This window comes from Lissotriton helveticus, chromosome 4_1, assembly GCF_964261635.1.
Source record: "Lissotriton helveticus chromosome 4_1, aLisHel1.1, whole genome shotgun sequence".
NCBI lineage: Eukaryota > Metazoa > Chordata > Amphibia > Caudata > Salamandridae > Lissotriton > Lissotriton helveticus.
The window spans coordinates 1,237,357,622-1,237,376,713 of record NC_136063.1 but is presented as its reverse complement, the minus strand read 5'-3'; positions in this window follow the sequence as shown (position 1 = coordinate 1,237,376,713).

Genomic DNA, 19,092 nt, shown 5'->3' with positions numbered 1-19,092 from the left:
TAAATGTGAATACGATTTCCTCCTATTAATGGCAGCTAAAATGAAACAGATTCCATAACATAAACCAACATTATAGAGCTTGCAAATAGAATTAAAGGCACCCTGGTAATGGATACATTTTCAGGTATAAAAAACGGTTTTAAAGATTATTTTCTTACATCCCTATAAAACTTGCAAAAAATTATAAGCACAATGTTGACTGGAAAGAATTACTGTCGCTTGGTCATATAGAAACAGGAAAATCCTTTTTATGTAGAATTTCGTCAGTGCCCAGCCCAACTTCTACTTATATTGTACGTAATGAATTGTCTGTCCCTTTTCTAGAAGACAGCATCCAGATAAGTACGATTACACTTTGGCACAGTATATATAATGCAAAATAGGCACTTCCTGTTGAGGTTTAATTTTTGTGACAGGACCATCCTCCCAGATGAACCCTGCCCTTCAAATCCTGTAACTATTTTAGGATGGCGCCGGCAAGCTACCAGCGCCATCCTGAAATAGTTACTAATTTAGCTTCAACAGGAAGCACTAATAGATAAAATGAAGCAGGTGCTTGAGCACCAGTTTTATTTTATCTATTTGTGCTTCCTGTTGAAGCTAACTTAGTAACTATTTTAGGATGACGCTGGCAGTTTGCCGGCGCCATCCTAAAATAGTTACAACTTCTTCAAGCTTGAAGGCTTGAACTTTTGCCCCCCGGTTCCGCCGCTCACGGATTTGCGGATTTTTGGTAAATTCGCAGGAGTTCGCGGATCGCGAATTTACCGAAAATCCACAAAATCCGCGAGCGGAACGGATTTTATGCTCACCCTTAGCTTTTATATGTCCGTGACCCTGCCACTTTTTTACCAGAATTGCTAAGGAGTATGTAAAATTTGAGCGATATTCGGGCCTCGGTATTAACTGGTCAAAGTCAGTGGTATTTCCGCTGACAGCTGGTACTAGGGAGGTGGAGATGGATTTCACGCTGACGTGGACTCATGATCCTGTGCGATACCTTAGGGTGTGGCTGCACAGAGACCCAGATAAGGTGGTATCTGAAAACTATGGTTGGGCTATCACACGCATTACTGAACAGGCAGAGTGGTAGGGGTGCTTGCCCCTTTCCCTTGCAGACCTGATCGCAGTTGTAAAAATGACCTTCTTACCTAAGCTGCTTTATTTCTTTGTTAAGATTCCAATCAAGTTGAATATTGCGCTGTTTCAGACGCTCCAATCTGCAATACTTACATTTGTATGAGGTGGGAAGAAGCTTCGATGTAGTTGGGAGGTTTTGGTGCAGTCATTTGAGTGGGGTGGGTTTGAGGCTCCTGACCTCCAACTAAACTATTTGTGTGCGAAGGCACAGTTGGCGCACTATTTGCACTTTCCACCATGGTTTCAATCTCATCTTGCTATTGAATACGACGCTGTTCTCCCAATGCACCGGCAGGCAGCAACTGTTTCAGGGGGTTCGGGAGGCCCTAGGACTGAAATTAACTCAGTGCTATGCACTGCATGGGCTCAGAGGATGCTTGCAAAAAGGGCGCAGCTCTCATATCTGTATGCCCCACTGTTGCCACTGGCCTCGCGCCCTGACATTTCTGCAGCAAGAGAGAAGCCCACCCTACTGGAGCTGGCAGCTTTAGGTATATCCCGGATGGGGGATCGGTATAAACAGGGTCGTTTCAGGTCATTGCAAGATGTACAGGGGACTACAGTTCATCGATTCATGTTAAGTTTCACCTATGTCAGAGTCCAGCAAGCTATTAGAACTATTTACCCGGATTTCCTGGATGAACCTGTGACTCTGCTGCCACTGCAGCCTATGCTGGTGGGGAAGGAGCGTAAGGGCCTAATTACTAAGTTATACAATGCCTCCCTATCAGAGCTGGAATTTGGGAAGCAACCTTCCAATCTTAGAAGGCAGACTGCACTGGGGCCTGTGCTTACACTGGACCTTGGGAAAAATTGCTGTGAGCTAACTGGTTGCCTCACGGTGAATTGTAATCTCCGTATTATCCATAAATATTTACATCAACTATATTATACCCCTCTGCAACTTAGTAAGTATGGTCTGCATGAGTCTGCTAATTAGGTGCGGTGTGGACATGCTGACGTCGATTTCTTGCAGGTGGCCTGGAAGTGTGCTAGCATATTTGCATTTTGGTCCACGGTGGTGAGTGTACTCATTGATATTGTGCTGTAACCGGTGAACCGTATGCCTGAACTCTTCTTGCATGGATATGTGACAAACTTAAAGCCCTGTAATAGACAAATAGTTGCAATTTACACCCTGTTTGCCAAGAGAGCTGTTAAGCTATGTTGGGGAGCGAAAGCCACTCCAACTGTGAAATAATGGGTCAGTGATTTACTTTATTGCATGGATCAATTGGAGATTTATGCTGAAGAACTACCTGAAGCCTCACGTCCTAGGAATTTCTGGGCCCCTCTTACTGCATATTTGCTCACCCATCCAGATTTCACATGAACTGTTTTGTATAAGCCCTTACTGTCTGGGGGAGAGTTGCTTTATCATGTGAAGCACTCTCCTCAAATGTGTTTCTGATCCTCCACTCATGCTTGTCTTTGATATACAGTATTCTTCAAATGCACAATGCACTGTTGCCTGTCCTGTCCTGTTAAGGGGTGGGAAGTGCCTATTCCTAACATGCTGTGTCACTCCTTATGTCTGCTTCAAGCAGGCGCAAGGTTTTGACACTGTGGCGTTGTAAAAGTCACTCAGTGAAATCTTGTAGATTTTACTGAGTCACTTTTAGGAGACTTTTTTGAGATGGAACACCCACACTGCATACATTATACCTGACGCAGGTATAATGTAGCACAGGGCTTTACAACGTGACGCATCTCCCTAGATGCGATATGTTGTAAATATGTCACATTGTGGCACATTGTTTACAACGCTACTGCATCACAGAAGTGACACGCAAGAGGCTTGTAAATCTGCCCCTTTGGGATTTAACGCTGAGTGTTTACCAAAGCCATAGTCAGTTGACACCCACCCACTTTTCCTTTTCGAATGCTATATGGAAATTTCCCTTTAGTAGCAACTATTTTAAACAACCTTAGATCTGCCCATTAGCACTAATCAAGCAATGCACTTGTTGGGCCATTTTTTATCCAATTGTGAAACACAAACGGAGGTAAATACGATTGGCAATGAAAAGTGTTTAAAAAGAGACTTTTATTTTTACAACATCACATAAGGAGAGAGGAAAAAGGATGAAGTAGACAAGCTGTCAAAATAGCATAATGTAGATTGTGGAACCATAACAATGGCAGTGGCATGTGTGGTGGAGAACAATGTTTACGAGTGTACTAGTTTATGATGGTGCTAACTCATGACCTATGATCTGCTTATTAAGGCAACCAATACACATTATTGTGATTGGTGTAGAGGCTGACCGCGATGGAGCTCTGGTCTGATTCACTATGCGGGAGGCCCCTGTCAAGATTTTACCTTCATACTTAGAAACTTTTCTGAAGGATTTTTCACCAGACATCATGCAGCCTCCTCCAGCAGGCTGGATTCAATGAGGTTTCAAAGTGTCCAAAACACAATCCAAGGGTCTGGAATCATCACAATAGTCCTTGAATGCTAGGAACCACAATTCCCCCACTGCACCTGTACAACACCCTAAAAGTCCACTGGATATACTCCAGGCATGGGACTCTTGGTGAAGTTGATGCAGATGAGCTCTGTTAACCTGTTACTTGCAGGGAGCCACCCTTTATTCCTCTTGAAGCACGGTACATCCAAAGTGCTGTCGTTCCAGATAATGCAGCAAGCACAGTCTTTTCAGAGTGCAGGGCCTGATTGTTCAAATCAAGCCTCCAGCTTGGCAAGCCTTCTTGTCTCAGTTTCTAGCAGCAGAGCTGAGGGGCTCTGCCCCTCTCAGATACTTATTCCAAGTTCTCTGGGTCAAGCATGAGGGCACTCCTGTCAAATGAGGTGCAGGGAAACACCCCAGGAGATGACCACACCCTCCAAAGTGTAGCAATATTTTCTCCCAGAAAGCACCATTTCTCCAAAATTCATCTTGGCTGATTTTCCACAGAGAGAGAAGAGCAAACTAAACCAGCCTACAGGATGGATCATCTAGTAATTACGCCCACTCCCCTTGACATATGGAAATTCCTGTCTCAAGACTGCCATCTGGTTGGGTTGGGTAGGGCTGTAATTGGACCTGTAATTGGACCTTACTTACACTGTCTGTCCCCTCCTCTCTTTGAAGAAGATGTATTATGACCCCTCCCCCTGCCATAACATTCCTATGTAGCAGAAGCCAGTATGGCTCCCTGGACCCCTGAGCTACTTATCACCTTATCAAAGCAGCCTGGCTAATCCACCTAACTCTGACCAATCAGATCAGAGCACTAGCAGGCTAAATTTTGGCTTTCAGACAAGAAAGTCTTATAACGTCTTGTCAATAAATTTTAGGAGAAATTCAACAATAGTATGTTGTTGGATTTATCAATACCATTCTACTGAGGTTTTGAATTATATTTTTATCACCTACTTGATGTTAGTTATTTTTTAATACCTTCTTGCCATGTTACCCTATGTGGCTGGGGATTTGCTATGGGAGAAATGACTTAAGCAATTTTTCCAACACCAGGGCTTATAAAACATCTTTTATAAGGACCCTACCTATATCTACAGGACCCACGCCCTTGGAACACCTAGGAGAGACTTTAAGGGTTCTGAATATATATGTCTTTCGGATCCTCACTCCACAGTGCTCCTAGCACAAAATTCGATTTGGGAACCACTTTACTACAATGTTGACAGTGAAATGTTCGATTTCTCCTGCAACACATGGCTTTTTTTTTTTTAAATGACCTCAGGATCTAGCAGTGCGGACAGGCAAGTTCAGAAAAGTTGCTGGCCTTTAAACTGCAATGCCCTATTAAATGCTAGGGTCTTAAAGGCAGTTCTAATCTCCCTGCCCTATTATGTACTTTGGTCTTATAGGGGAGTTCATGCCAATCATAGGGGTAACCTAACCCATAGTGAACGCTAGTATGTGTAGGTGTTCACTGTAGTATAGGTGTCTTTTCAGCATTGCACTGCCCTGGGCCTGATTAGGCAGAGCCCAGGGTCAGTAAGAGTCAGTCACCACCAGTACCTATCAGCAAAGAGTTGGGAGTGCTCAGGGCACAGGATGACTTTGCAATACTTCCTGCAGATAAACAATCATTAATGGAGTTGTGCCCTTTCTATGTGTGCAACAGAATGCTGCACACATAGAAAATGCAAAAATGAGGAGAAATAAAGGTATTTCTCCTCGTTGCACCATGCTAACACCTGCTATTGCTTGGCGTTAGTTTTTAATGCTGCCTCAGAGTTACAGACCCTTGTAAATCTGGGGCAGCATAAAAAATCTGTGGTTGTTGTGGTGGAACGCCCACAGCAACATCCATTGCATGCCCATTTCCTTCAGATACCTGCATGAAAGGGTACTATATTTGCAAAACAGCGTTAAGCCCCAAGAAGTGGCTCAACGCCACTTTGTAAATGTGGTGCAGGGCATTGCGCCACCGGAGCGTTGGTAAAAGTGTCATTTCAGTGGAACAATCTCCTTGTAAATATGCCCCCTAGTGTCTTACGTCTGTGAGCACTGTGAGCACTGGATGGACTCAATGAAAGAATGACATAATCATTTGGGAGTGTGAAGGTGTGGTTATTAATGGCTATGATCCATAAGACTAATCTTTTCTTGTTTTGAACTACTGCTATGGCCACGGCAAAAGATGCTTTGTTTGTAACATGTGCCTTAAACCTGATGGTTGTTCCGTCTCGTTTTTTTAATGCGGTTAAGATGCCACAAAGACGACCTCATTGCATTGGTTTTAATTAACTGTGCTAATTTAATAAATACGAGCAATGGTTATGAGATGATGAGAGTTTTGGTTGCATGTTGTATGCTATTGAATAAAGACGCTGGTTGCAAACTCTGTGTGTAGCATGTTCTTGTGCATGCTCCCGGGCTGGGGAGGACGTGACAAGGAATACACTGATATAGCTTGCTAGTTGGGGCCCACTCAAAGTAGGGTTTTGGGCGGTTGTATAAATTGACGTTGCTCAATTCCCACCGAGCCTTGCAGTGTATGTTGACTTAGCCTTCAAAGATCCTCTTTGCCAGGGGATGATTCATATTTTTCCAGGCAGATGAGCATGCTAAGTATGGTACTTCTAGTTGCAGCTGTGTGTTATTTCACTGCTTTCCACATTACTTTCTAATCCTGCGAAACCATTGGTATTCTAGCTAGGTTTTGAGTTATCAGGGAAGAACCAATTGGATTTGGGAAAGCAGAAGGAAATGTCAATCTCTGAAGTAAACCTGCATTTTGAAAATGAATCCCATTCAAACAGAATTTTCATTTCTTTCTTCCTTCTTTATTCCAGGAAATATGACATCACTCGCAGCCAATGCCTGAAGAGGGGTGACACATCTCCCCATGATGTATCCTGCCGTTGAGGGAACCAAAGGCGAATTACAGGTGAACAGACAAGCGTATAAGGAGTGCTGACCCAAAGTCCTTCAATACAGTATTTATGTTGTTTGGAATGTATGATTGTGTTTTTACTGACATGAAGGAGTCGAGACACAACAGGTAAATCGGCCACAAGGCCAGCCTTAATAATACACCACCATCACTGGTCGAGGCACTACGCCCTTAATTTTCCTTCCAAAGAAGGAGCTTGTCCTTACGAAAACAAATCTCCAGACCCATGTTCTACCTGCATTAGCATTACCCCCACCTCATCCTAACTCCCTCATACCTTTAAATGTTGATAAGAAAGGAATCTTCTCTTCAGCTCTGGGTACTCACAAACTGTAGCTTAAAGCTTTATTTTCTGCTTTCATTTGGAAAATATACCATTTAGCCGAATTCATCTTAGAGTATCCATTTGTTTTTAAGCAAACTATTATAGAATAATAAAGGGAGTTATGCATCATATGATTAAGGAAAAAGAAGTGCTCACATTTCTATACGCATTAATTTGGTACCGTGAACGTCGCTAATGTATGATATAATTGTACAAAGAAAATTATTTGCTTTGTGTTAATCTATCATTAAACATTTGCATTAGTGTGACAAATTAAAGTAGAATGGAAATCCACTAACAAGGTTTGTACAGCAAATGCATTGCTATAAGACTCTCTGCTTACTTAATGCACACTGTAATTGTAGCACAAACGTTATTGGCATTCTGCTAATCTATCATTGCGCATTAACATCAGCGTGACAAAGAATGCCACAGCGCAGCGCCATTAGCCAGGTTTGTAATGCACATCGGCAAGTGCTGTTTGCCCCAATTAGTACGTAAGTTACGAATGATCCATGCGTAATGGCGCTATACGTCAGCACGATGGAGCAAAAGGGAACATGAGGTAACGGCACGCGCTCGTTTGAAACAAACAAATAATCTAATTTCATCAGGCGCCGCATTTCTACAGTGAACTAGCTACATTCTTAAGAATATCCATCAAGGTTTAAATGAGCAAAAATAACTTTATATCTTCCAAGAACATTGGCAACTATAATTGGGGCGCATAGGACGCTAGCCAATCAATCAATTAATCATAGTATTTATAGAGCGCACTACATACCCATTAGGGTCTCAAGGTGCGGGGGGTGGGGGGGATGCTGCTACTGTTTGAAGAGCCAGGTCTTGAGAAGTCTCCTGAAGGTTAGGAGGTCTTCGATGTGCCACAGGCAGATGGGGAGGGTGTTCCATGTCTTGGCGGCGAGGTGGGAGAATGATCTACCACCGGCGGTCACTCTTCGGATGCGGGGGACGGTGGCGAGGGCATGGTCTGCAGAGCGGAGCTGACGGGTGGTGATGTAGAGGCTGAGACGGCTGTTGAGGTACGCTGGTCCGGAGTTGTGGAGTGCCTTGTGTGCGTGGGTGAGGAGCTTGAAGGTTATCCTCTTGTTGATGGGGAAACAGTGCAGGCCTCTTAATTGGAGTGTGATGTGGCTGCGGCGAGGGATGTCGAGGATCAGGAGGGCCGAGGCATTCTGGATGCGTTGGAGCTGTTTCAGGAGTTTGGCCGGGGCTCCTGTTTAGAGTGCGTTGCCATAGTCCAGTCTACTGCTGACGAGGGCCTGGGTGACCGTCTTTCTTGTTTCAGTGGGGATCCACTTGAAGATCCTGCGAAGCATGCGGGGGTGTTGAAGCAGGAGGAGGAGACGGCGTTGACCTGCTTGTCATGGAGAGGGTGGAGTTGAGGATGACCCCTATGTTGCGTGCATGGTCGGTGGGTGGGGGGTGCTCCTAGTGCAGTTGGCCACCAGGAGTCGTTCCAGGCTGAGGGGGTGGGTCCAAAGATGAGAACCTCCGTCTTGTCCGAGTTCAGCTTCAGTCGGCTGTTTCTCATCCAGTCGGCGATGGCCTGCATTCCTTCGTGGAGGTTGGTTTTGGCGCTGTGGGGGTCTTTGGTGAGGGAGAGGATCAACTGGGTGTCATTGGCGTAGGAGATGATATTGAGGTCGTGTCGTCGTGCTACGTGGGCGAGCCGTGCCATGTAGATGTTGAACAGTGTTGGGCTGAAGGATGAGCCTTGGGGGATGCCGCAGATGATCTCGGTGGTTTCGGAGTGGAAGGGGGGAGGCAGACGCTCTGAGTTCTGCTGGAGAGGAAGGAGGCGGTCCAGTCCAATGCCTTCTCTTGGATTCTGGCGTCGTGGAGGCGTGTTCTTAGTGTGCTGTGGCAGACCGTGTCCAAGGCTGCTGACACGTCCAGGAGGATGAGGGCCATGGTTTCTCCATTGTCAAGCAGGGTCCTGATGTCGTCGGTGGCAGTGATGAGGGCAGTTTCGGTGCTGTGGTTGCTGTGGAACACGAACTGGGACGGGTCCAGGATGTTGTTTTCCTCGAGGAAGCTGGTCAGTTGTTTGTTGACGGCCTTTTCGATGGCCTTCACCGGGACGGGAGCAGGGAGATGGGTCGGAAGTTCTTGAGGTCCTTGGGGTCCGCCTTGGGTTTTTTGAGTAAGGCGTTGATCTCTGCGTGCTTCCAGCTCTCCGGGAAAGTCACTTTCTCGAAGGAAATGTTGATGGTTTTCCGGAGGTGGGGTGCGATGGTGCTGCTGGCTTTGTTGAAGATGTGGTGTGGGCAGGGGTCTTCCGGGGATCCGGAGTGGACGGTGTTCATGATCTTGATGTTATCGTTGTTGTTGATGTTGGTCCAGGCCAGCAGGCGGTTGGTGTGGGTGGTGGTCGTGGGAGCGGGGGTCTCAGTGGTTGTTGGGGTGGTGACAGCGCTGAAGCTGTCGTGGATGTCTGCGATCTTGCGATGGAAGAATGTGACCAGTGAGTCACATAGGTCTTGAGACAGTGGGATGTCGTTGGTGCTGGAGCTGGGGTTGGATAGTTCCTTCACGATGCTGAAGAGCTCTTTGCTGTTGTGTGTGTTGTTGTCTAGGCGGTCTTTGAAGGAGGTCTTTTTGGCGGATCTGATGAGGCGGTGGTGTCTGCAGGTGGCGTTGTTGTGAGCTGTGTAGCTTTCCGGTGTTTGTTCACAGGTCCAGTTCTTTTTGAGTTTTCGGCAGGTTTGCTTGGAGACCTGGAGGACTTCAATGAGCCAGCTAGGTCTCTTGCTGGTGTGGGTGTTGGGGGGTTTCTAGAGCGGGGCGAGGGTTTTGGCGCAGTCGTCGATCCACTGCCTGAGGCTGCGGGGTCGAGGTTGGTCGAATCTGCGGGTGGGCTCTGGGCGAGGGCGGTGGTAAGCTGGTCCTCAGTGACCTTGCTCCAGTTGCGGCAAGGCATCTGTTGGGTGTGGTGGTGAGTGGTGGGTTTCTGGAAGGTGAAGTGGATGCAGCAGTGGTCGGTGTAGTAGAGCTCGGTGGTGTGGTTGAAGGAGATGTGGGTGCTTGCTGAGAAGATTCGGTCAAGCGTGAGGCAGGCGGGTTGCGTGGGTGTTGGGATGAGTTGTCTGAGTCCGAGGTTGGTGAAGTTGATGATCAGGGTGGGATAAGTTGGGGTCGTTGTTGTTCTCAAAGTGGAAGTTCAGGGCCCCGAGGAGGATGTAGTCTGTGGAGGCGAGGGCGTGTGTGCTGATGAAGTTGGCGATGGAGTCGCTGAACTGCGGTCGGGGTCCGGGGTGTCTGTAGATGAGGGTGCCTCTGAGGGTGGTGTTGGGGTCGGTGTGGATCTGGAAGTGCAGGTGTTCGGCGGTGCTGGAGGTGTTGTCGGTGTTGGTTGAGAGTTTAAGAGTGTTCCTGTGGATGAGGGAGCTTCCTCCTCCTACTCAATCAATCAATAAATCAATCAAAGCATTTATATAGCGCACTACTCACCCGGAGGGTCTCAAGGCGCTTGGGGAGGGGGCCCGCTACTGCTCGAACAGCCAGGTCTTGAGCTGTTTCCTGAAGGCGAGGTGGTCTTGGGTCAGGCGGAGGTGAGTCGGGAGGGAGTTCCAAGTCTTGGCGGCCAGGTAGGAGAAGGACCTTCCTCCTGTGGTGGCTCTTCGGATGCGGGGGACGGCGGCGAGGGCGTGGCCGGTCGATCGTAGCTGGCATGTGGGATTGTAGAAGTTGAGGCGGCTGTTGAGGTATCCTGGGCCTTGGTTGTGTAAGGCTTTGTGTGCATGGGTGAGGAGCCGGAAGGTGATTCTCTTGTTGACCGGGAGCCAGTGCAGGTCTCTCAGGTGTCCGGAGATGTGGCTGTGTCGGGGGATGTCGAGGATGAGTCTTGCTGAGGCGTTCTGGATCCGCTGGAGTCTCTTCTGGAGTTTGGCAGTGGTTCCGGCGTAGAGGGAGTTGCCGTAGTCCAGTCGGCTGGTGACGAGGGCCTGGGTGACCGTCTTCCTGGTCCCGGTGGGGATCCACCGGAAGAACTTACGTAGCATGCGCAGGATGTTGAAGCACGACGAGGAGACGGTGTTGACTTGTCTGGTGATGGAGAGGGAGGAGTCCAGGATGAAGCCCAGGTTGCGTGCGTGGTCTGTTGGTTTGGGTGCGCTGCCCAGGGCAGGGGGCCACCAGGAGTCGTCCCAGTCGGAGAGCGAGGAGCCCAGGATGAGGACTTCCGTCTTGTCTGAGTTCAGTTTCAGGCGGCTGTTCATCATCCACTCGGCTACGTCTTTCATCCCTTCGTGCAGGTTGGCTCTGGCGGTGGCGGGGTCGTTGGTGAGGGAGAGGATCAGCTGGGTGTCGTCGGCGTAGGAGATGGCCGCGAGGGGGCTCATGTAGACATTGAAGAGGGTGGGGCTGAGCGAGGAGCCTTGAGGAACGCCGCAGATGACTTCGGTGGCTTCTGATCTGAACGGGGGGAGGCGGACTCTCTGTGTCCTTCCGGCGATGAAGGAGATGATCCATTCTAGTGCCTTCTCCTGGATTCCGACGTTGCAGAGGCGCTGTACTAGGGTGCGGTGGCAGACAGTGTCGAATGCCGCGGAGAGGTCCAGGAGGATGAGGGCCGCTGTTTCTCCGTTGTCGAGCAGGGCTCGGATGTCATCGGTGGCTGCGATGAGGGCGGTCTCAGTGCTGTTGTTGGCCCGGAAGCCAGACTGCGAGAGGTCGAGGGATCCGTTCGTCTCGAGGAAGGCGGCCAGCTGCTTGTTTACGGTCTTCTCGATGACTTTGGCCGGAAACGGGAGGAGCGAGATGGGGCGGTAGTTTTTTAGTTCGGTGGGGTCCGCTGAAGGTTTCTTCAATAGAGCGCTGAGTTTGGTGTGCTTCCTGCTCTCCGGGAAGGTCGCGGTGTCGAAGGAGGTGTTGATGATGTCCCGCAGGTGGGGTGCGATGACAGAGTCGGCCTTGTTGAAGATGTGGTGAGGGCAGGGGTCGGTTGGAGATCTGGAGTCCGGATCCTACTCTGTTTGTGCGGTCCTTGCGGTCCTTGCGGGTGATCTTGTAGCCTACCGGGATGTCTATGGTGATGTCGGGTGCCGAGGAGAGGTTCAACCAGGTTTCCGTCAGGTAGGCGACGTCTGGGGTGTTGGTGTTGAGTAGGTCCCAGAGTTCGATGGCGTGATTGCGGGCGGAGCGGGTGTTAAGCAGGATGCATCTGAGGAATTTGGGTTCCTTTTTGGGCGGGTTGGTGGGTCGGATGCTGGTGAAGCTGCAAATCCGGCAGGATAAGGGTCCTTGGGTGCGTTTGGGGCAACCTGGTAGCCGGTGCGAGATCATCTGGCGTTGAGTGCGTGGAGAGTGCTGGAGTAGTAGCGGAGGCGGGCGTCGTGGTGTGTGCACGGGCCAGGGGTCCTGCAGCTGGGTGTGGTCCAGCACGGACGGGCGCACACGGGCTGCACGGCCTCTATATGAGGGGCTGTGGGAGGGAGGAGCAGCTGGGAGGCGGGAGCGGGATGGCAAATAGGTTTGGAGGGGGGCGGGGCCGCAGGGGAGCAGCGGCGTCAAGCTGAGGGGGGAGCTGGTGGGGGTCACAGAGGGCAAGGGACAAAAAGAGAAGGGGGCACACGGGAGGAAAACGACCACAAAATATCAGCAGTGGGGGCACAGAAAAAGAGTCAAGAAAACGAGGCAGGCAGTACAGAGTCAAGTGAAATAGAGCACAGAGCAGGTGGGATATTGGTCAACTGGCGGCAGCAGCAGCTGTGCTCAGGTCACACAGGGGGCTGCGTGGAGGTGGGGGGAGTGACCTGCCTGGTGACTAACAGCACTGAGTCTTAACATTACTGCTCCTGCTGCACCATTGATAGCTTCCCAAGGCAGAGTCAAGAATATCTTAACATTTGTGAGATGGTAAATGCCACTACTGGACACATAAATAATGGCGTTAGATAACAAACAGAACACCAAGCACCAGTATGTTCCATATTTATTAGGTCCAAGACATAGCGCTGTTCAAGAGTTTTTGAGGAATAAAACAGCTGTTGATGCTTACATCACTTACATCACTAAAACGTGCATAATTATTGTCCGGTTTCACCTGCTGATCTTTATCACAAAACTTGTTATTTTTAATGTTTGCATTAAAAGTAGGTACCTCTCTCATGCAAGTTTATGGGCCCACTCGTATTGAAGACCTAAATTTATTTTGCACTAAGTGCAAAATGAATAAATAGTTTTAAGAAGACCATGGATAATATGTGGTGAAAACCTACCTGCTTCACCCTCCGCAGATGCACTCAAATTGAGAAAACAGCATTAATAAAGTTAGTTTTCTCCTCTAAAGTAGGGGTATTTGACATTGGGGGAGGCATTTTTACGATGAAAACTATGGTAGAAAATTGAATATTTCTTGTCACTAATGAAATATTTGTCAACAAGTGGACATTGAGAAGACACCAACTCCCAACTGGGAATGGGGGGGGGGTTAAATATGTGGTTTATACGTTTTCAATGTTAGGTCGCTGCTCTATTGGGCAAGCTGCCAGTTGGATTCCAACATTTAAGAAAAGCAATACATGAGCCTCTGTGAATTGTTACTATAATTCCCATGGCAGTCTTTGCTGTTGTTACATCTGCCAGGCGTGAAGGCAGAGCCATCATCGTGTATGGCAGAGTTAACCCAAATTCTAGGAAAGTCATTGGGATGTCTTTCATCTGGCTATTCTTCCTGGGTTTTTACATCTCTGAGGTGCAAAAAGAGAATCACCTGAAGTGTTACAGGCAATCATTAAACTGTTGGACAATGTGTAAGTGGTCCTATCCTTTATTGACATCCAGAGACCAGATTTGACACCACAAATTCAAAACAAGTAATGACAAAGTCCACAGTTCTTGCTATTGGCAACTCTTGTTTTCGATTTGTCATTATTTGTGGCAAAAACAATTAAGATGGCCCATACATGTGCATGCACAGTAGCCATCTTGGAAGTGTTTTTTTCAAAAAGCATAACAAAAACCATTCAACAACAAACTCATCAGAAGGCTGCGGTCCATCCTTAACATGGCGGCCAGAATCATCCTCTACTTCCTACACCAAGCTCAAATCACACCACACATGAAGGAGCTCCAGTGGCTCCCAGTTCACAAACAAGCACAATTAAAACTCCTCACCCACACCTTTAGGGCACTACATACCAATGGCCCAGCATATCTCAACATTAGCATCTGCTTTCACAAAACGTCCGGACATCTTTGCCCATCTGGATTCCCACTTGCACACTTCCCTCGCATATTGAAAACCAGATCTGGTGGTTGGGTCTTCTCCTACTTCACTCCTAAAGCATAGAACAGTCCTTCGCTACACATAAGAGTCTTCTTGTCACTACTTGAATTCCGAAAGTACTCAAGACCTGGCTTTTCCAGTAGCCCCCTAAGGTCCTAGGTGTAGCTTGACTCACACCTGCTCAGCACTGGGTGATTTGACAATTACCATGGAGAAGTGACCTAAATAATAGTATCTCACTACAATTAGAGAATTTGAATCTGCGTCTGGTAAATGTGAACCTTCTAAATATAAACTAATGTTAATTTCAAAATATGTGTTGGCTTTTATAATGGTAAAGGTTTGTGTTTCTTACATAAATTATCACATTCAAGGGGATTGTGGCCTGATGCCGATGGATTAGGATGTAGATTGCAGCACTCCTGGTGGTACTCTCACATTCTTCCCCATCCTGCAGATTTTTTGTGCCCTTGCCAACTAGGGGGGCTGATGCAGCAACTGCTTCCCCCCCGCACCCCTCTGAGAGTCATGGGTGAGGACGCTTGCATAACCCAGCCCACACTGCCACCAAGGGCCGGTAATTAATTGAAGTCGCACACAAAATGGCAGTGTCCGGGCTGGGTGACCTAAGAGGTGCGGCTCGCAGCACTAGATCTTGCCATGGGGGAGCTAGCTGAAGTACATTTGAAGCAGTGAAGAGGGTGGCCCGACCCTCGCCAAAGTGGTGGCACCCCACAGTGCACTATATGGGGTGCACTATATGGGGACTACAAAGTCTGATGAGTAGAGGAGTCTGGTGAGCTGGAGTTGATGAGTGATGCAGCACTCCCCTGAAGTGCCTGGTGGGCATTGCGCACACTTCCTGATGGCAAGCATAGCCTGAAGCTTGCATTGCACCCCTAACCGTGGTGGTAAGACCTGTAGGGAAAATTCCAAGAGCGGTGGGGCGATTGTGGCATTAGTGTTGGTTGCTAAAGGGAAGCCCATGCTGATTGAGGCCCCCAATCTGTACGGTGGGGATTTCGGTGTCCCCTGTGCACAACACCGCGCGACCATGTCACTAGAACATAGGATGGAAACTTTGGTGGAGGATTTGGTCCTCATCCGCGTCGACCAACGTAAACTGGCTGAGCGGATCAAGACCACGTAGCACACACTGCAGGAGGTTGTCCCAGTTGCACAAGATTTATAGGTCCAGTTGAGGGAGGTGCTGGACCAGGTCAGGGTCCTGGAGGCACGAGCAGAGGAATCTGCGGGGCACACCCGCAGTAATAATATCCGTGTGATGGGACTTCCTCAGCAAGCAAAGGGGATGAACATGGTGGCATTTCTGGAGGACTGGCTCGGGTGAATACTGGTCCCAGGGGGCCTGTCCCCTTTCTTTGCCCTGGAGCGGGTGCATGGTGTGCTGGCACACCACTGCCACCGAGCTAGGTGAACAGACCAACGGTTGCAATCCTCCTTCATTTTTGGGATCACAATCACATCCTGAAATGTGCCATTGAGATTGGTGAACTGAGTATTGAAAACAATAAAGTTATCATTTTCCCTGACTTTACTCTGGCAGTTCAGAGACAGAGGGACTTGAATACAGAGGCCAAGTGTAAGGTCTGTGACATAGGCATCGCGTATGCCATGTAGTACCCTGCCAGACTTCGGATTAGCACTGTCAAAGGAAATCAACTTTTCTCAGAACCCTGGGAGGTTTTTGGACTGTCTTGAGTTGCAGCCTCCGGAGAGAGACATGCAATAGCCCCAGACTCGCCCCCATGCCAAACGCCTCAGAGGCAGTGTACCTACAGCAGCTTAGATGCATTGTGATTGTCAGGATGAAGTGAAAGTGGCTGTGAAACTTATGACCCTGGACTCCCTGAGGCTGCCATCACCATTGAGGCATGCTGTGGGGGACACGGACTCAGGGTCGAACTCTGACTCCATTTGGACACCACCAATAGTGGAGACTTACAGCGTGTCACCCGGAGGCCACTGATGATCTTCACCAAATCATTGAACTGGTATTGCAGATGGAGGAGGTGGGGTGGTTGGGAGGGTGGTCCCGGCTCTCCCCTGTTCAGTGTCTTTACACGGCAGGTGCCTGAGGGGTGCATTCATCAAGGTGTATTTCCTCTGGTAAATATATGGTCAAGGGGTGAGTTGCTCTGCTTGCTCTCCCCCTCCTGTTGGGTATGGTGTCTGTTAGAAATGGCCCTTTTTGCAGGGTTATCGCCAAACTTTTTCCTTCTTCCTCCTTTGTTTTTCCTGACCTGTAGTTGTTGGCTATAGGACTCTGGGCACTTTACCACAGCTGATCAGTGCTAAAGTGCATATGCTCTCAGTGTAAATTGTTATTGTGATTGGTTGTCCATGATTGGCATATGTGTTTTACCAGTAGGTCCCTAGTAAATTGCACTGAGTGTGCCAGGGCTGGTGATTCAAATGCTACTAGTGGGCCTGCAGCACTGATTGTGCCACCCCCAGGAGTAGCCCTAAGATGGTGTCTCAGGCCTGCCACCACAGTGCCTGTGCGCAGTTTGTTAACTGACATGTTGACCTGGCCAGTGTGCACACTAGCCAGGCCTGACCTTTTCCTTTTTCTTCCACATAGGACACCCCTATGGGAGGTCCAAGGTACCCCCCTTGACAGGGTGCAGTGTATATGAAAGGTAGGACATGTACTAGTGTGGGTAACATGACCTGATAGTGAAATACTGGCAATTTTGTTTTTCATTATTGAAAGGCTATCCTACCCATAGGACAGAATGGAGAATGCTATGTAACATGTTTACCTGCATATCTTCCCATAGCAGCAAGATAGAAATTTGGAATCTGGTATCCCTGAACTCGGAATTTAAAAACAAATCTTTTAGGGAGGATGGTTTTTAAATTCAGTTTTTGAAAATAGCACTTTTAGAAAGTGACTATTTTCTTGTTTAACCTTTCTGTGTGCCTCTGCCTGGCTGGGTGAGTCAGCACTAGGCTGAATAGACCTATCTGCATTTGGAGTGGTGGGAGGAGTAGCACCTGGGCCTGAATAGGGCAGTGCCTGCCTTCCACAATGCTGGCTCCACCCCCTGTGGTGTGTCTGATGGCCCTGGCCACACTCACAAAGGAAGAAGATGTGCCCTGGCAGAGTGTGTCCAGAACTGGTTTGGACTGGGTCCAGGACCCCTTACACATGAAGAATAAAGTCTTTTGGGGTATAAATATCAGAGATGAAACCCCTAAACTCTAGACTAGGAAACTTTGTGATCAAGAAGGAATTCCTGCCAAAGAGAACAGTTGAAGAAGACTGAGGAAAAGTGCTGCCATTGATTAGTGTCTGGGGTCTGAGCTGCAGTTGCAGTTTCTGTTAAGGAAGAGGACTAAGGGAATTGCTGCTGTGTGCTGTGTCCCCCTAATTGAAGAGGAACTGTACTGGGGTTTTGTTCTTCTGAAGACAAGAGTATCTATGGGCCTGAGAAGAGCTGGCCTCCTCTTTCAGAAACTCAGGTATACAAATGTTTCTGAGAAGAAAATACCATCATCACTGTGTGCCTGTCTCTGCACAGACTGTGGCCTCCAGTCCTGACCTCTGTTACATCTGCCCGTATTTTGGCTAGCTCGGTGTGCTGGTTGGCACACAGCAGATGCCCAGCATGAGGTCTGCCTTGCATTTAGCGTGACTCGTCCCAAGATCATCTCTGCATTGGATAGTGCAAGTCAGCGCACTGCCCAAGACTGTCAAAGAGGCTGAAATCACCGCCACCGGCCCGGGACCCTGGAAGCACTGAGGGTGCTGCCGGCCGTGACTGGATATGATTGCTGTGTGCCAGCAAATCACACCACTGGCCCGGTAACCTAGGGAGCACTGTGTGAGCTTTACTGCTCGGCCCAAATCAGGAGGAAGAGCCTCCCTGAGAGAGAAGAAGCTCTGAGGCGTCACCTAGCAAAGTGGGTGCTCGTCACCAGCAGGAGCTGTGTTGGCGTCTGGAAGCTCCGAGGCGTCACCTAGCAATGAGTAGAGTCGTCACCGGCAGGAGCCGCGTTTGAGTCTCGGAGGACTGCTTTGCCCCCCCCCCACACGTCGATCTCAAGAAAGGAGGACACCCATCAGTACTTTCCACCGGTGTGGGCCATCACCCTAAACCAGCTCCCAAGGTAACACACCTGGCCGTTCTGCTGCTCTGCTTGCATTCAGGCGGGTTAGGAACCGGCGGGGTGGCCTGTCAGGGACTGTGTGGATAATTGCCAGTGGTGGGAACCCCCGCCGAAAGTAAATACAGCCCGTACCAGCCCACCTGATGAGCAGCGGTACCGGGGCCCGCTCCACCGAGCCTGTTTGTTTCCGAACATCCCTAAAGTATTGCTGGGGCATTTTTCTTTGACAATTACAGCCCACGGAGCCCGAAGCAAGTTGGGGAAAGTTTTGTTACCAACAAAAGAACTGTGCAGATAACAGAGGGACTGTGCAGGCACTACAAAGAACACTATTAGCGATATTTTATTTAATTGCTTGAAGAGAGATACTGAGTCTACAAGTTCATTTTCACAAAGAACATTTCTAATCAAAGATTACCTATGTACGTGGGATTTTTGTTGTTATTGGTATTGCCTAAAATTAGATAACGATATTTACATTTTTGTAAATAACGTGTGGTGTCCTTTTGTGGTGTTTCACTGTGTTACTGTGGGTGTTGGTGCAAATACTTTACACATTGCCTTGGGGATAAGCCTGTCTGCTCGTGGCAAGCTACCAAGGTGGTGAGCAGGGGTTATTAAGAGTGTGTTTGCCCCTTACCCTGACTAGAGGCAAGGGCCCTATTTGGTCAACGGTACCTACCTCTGCCAACTAGAGACCCCTATTTCTAACAGTGTCTTATTCTTGTTTCCCCATACGGTGTGTAGCAGTTGGTTTACATGACCTACTAGTTTGCATTGGTGTGCATTTCTGTTTTGATGGGGGATGCTGCCTTGCTGTCCTAGAGTCAGGGAGTTGGGGTATTTATTTTTGTGACGCTGCAGT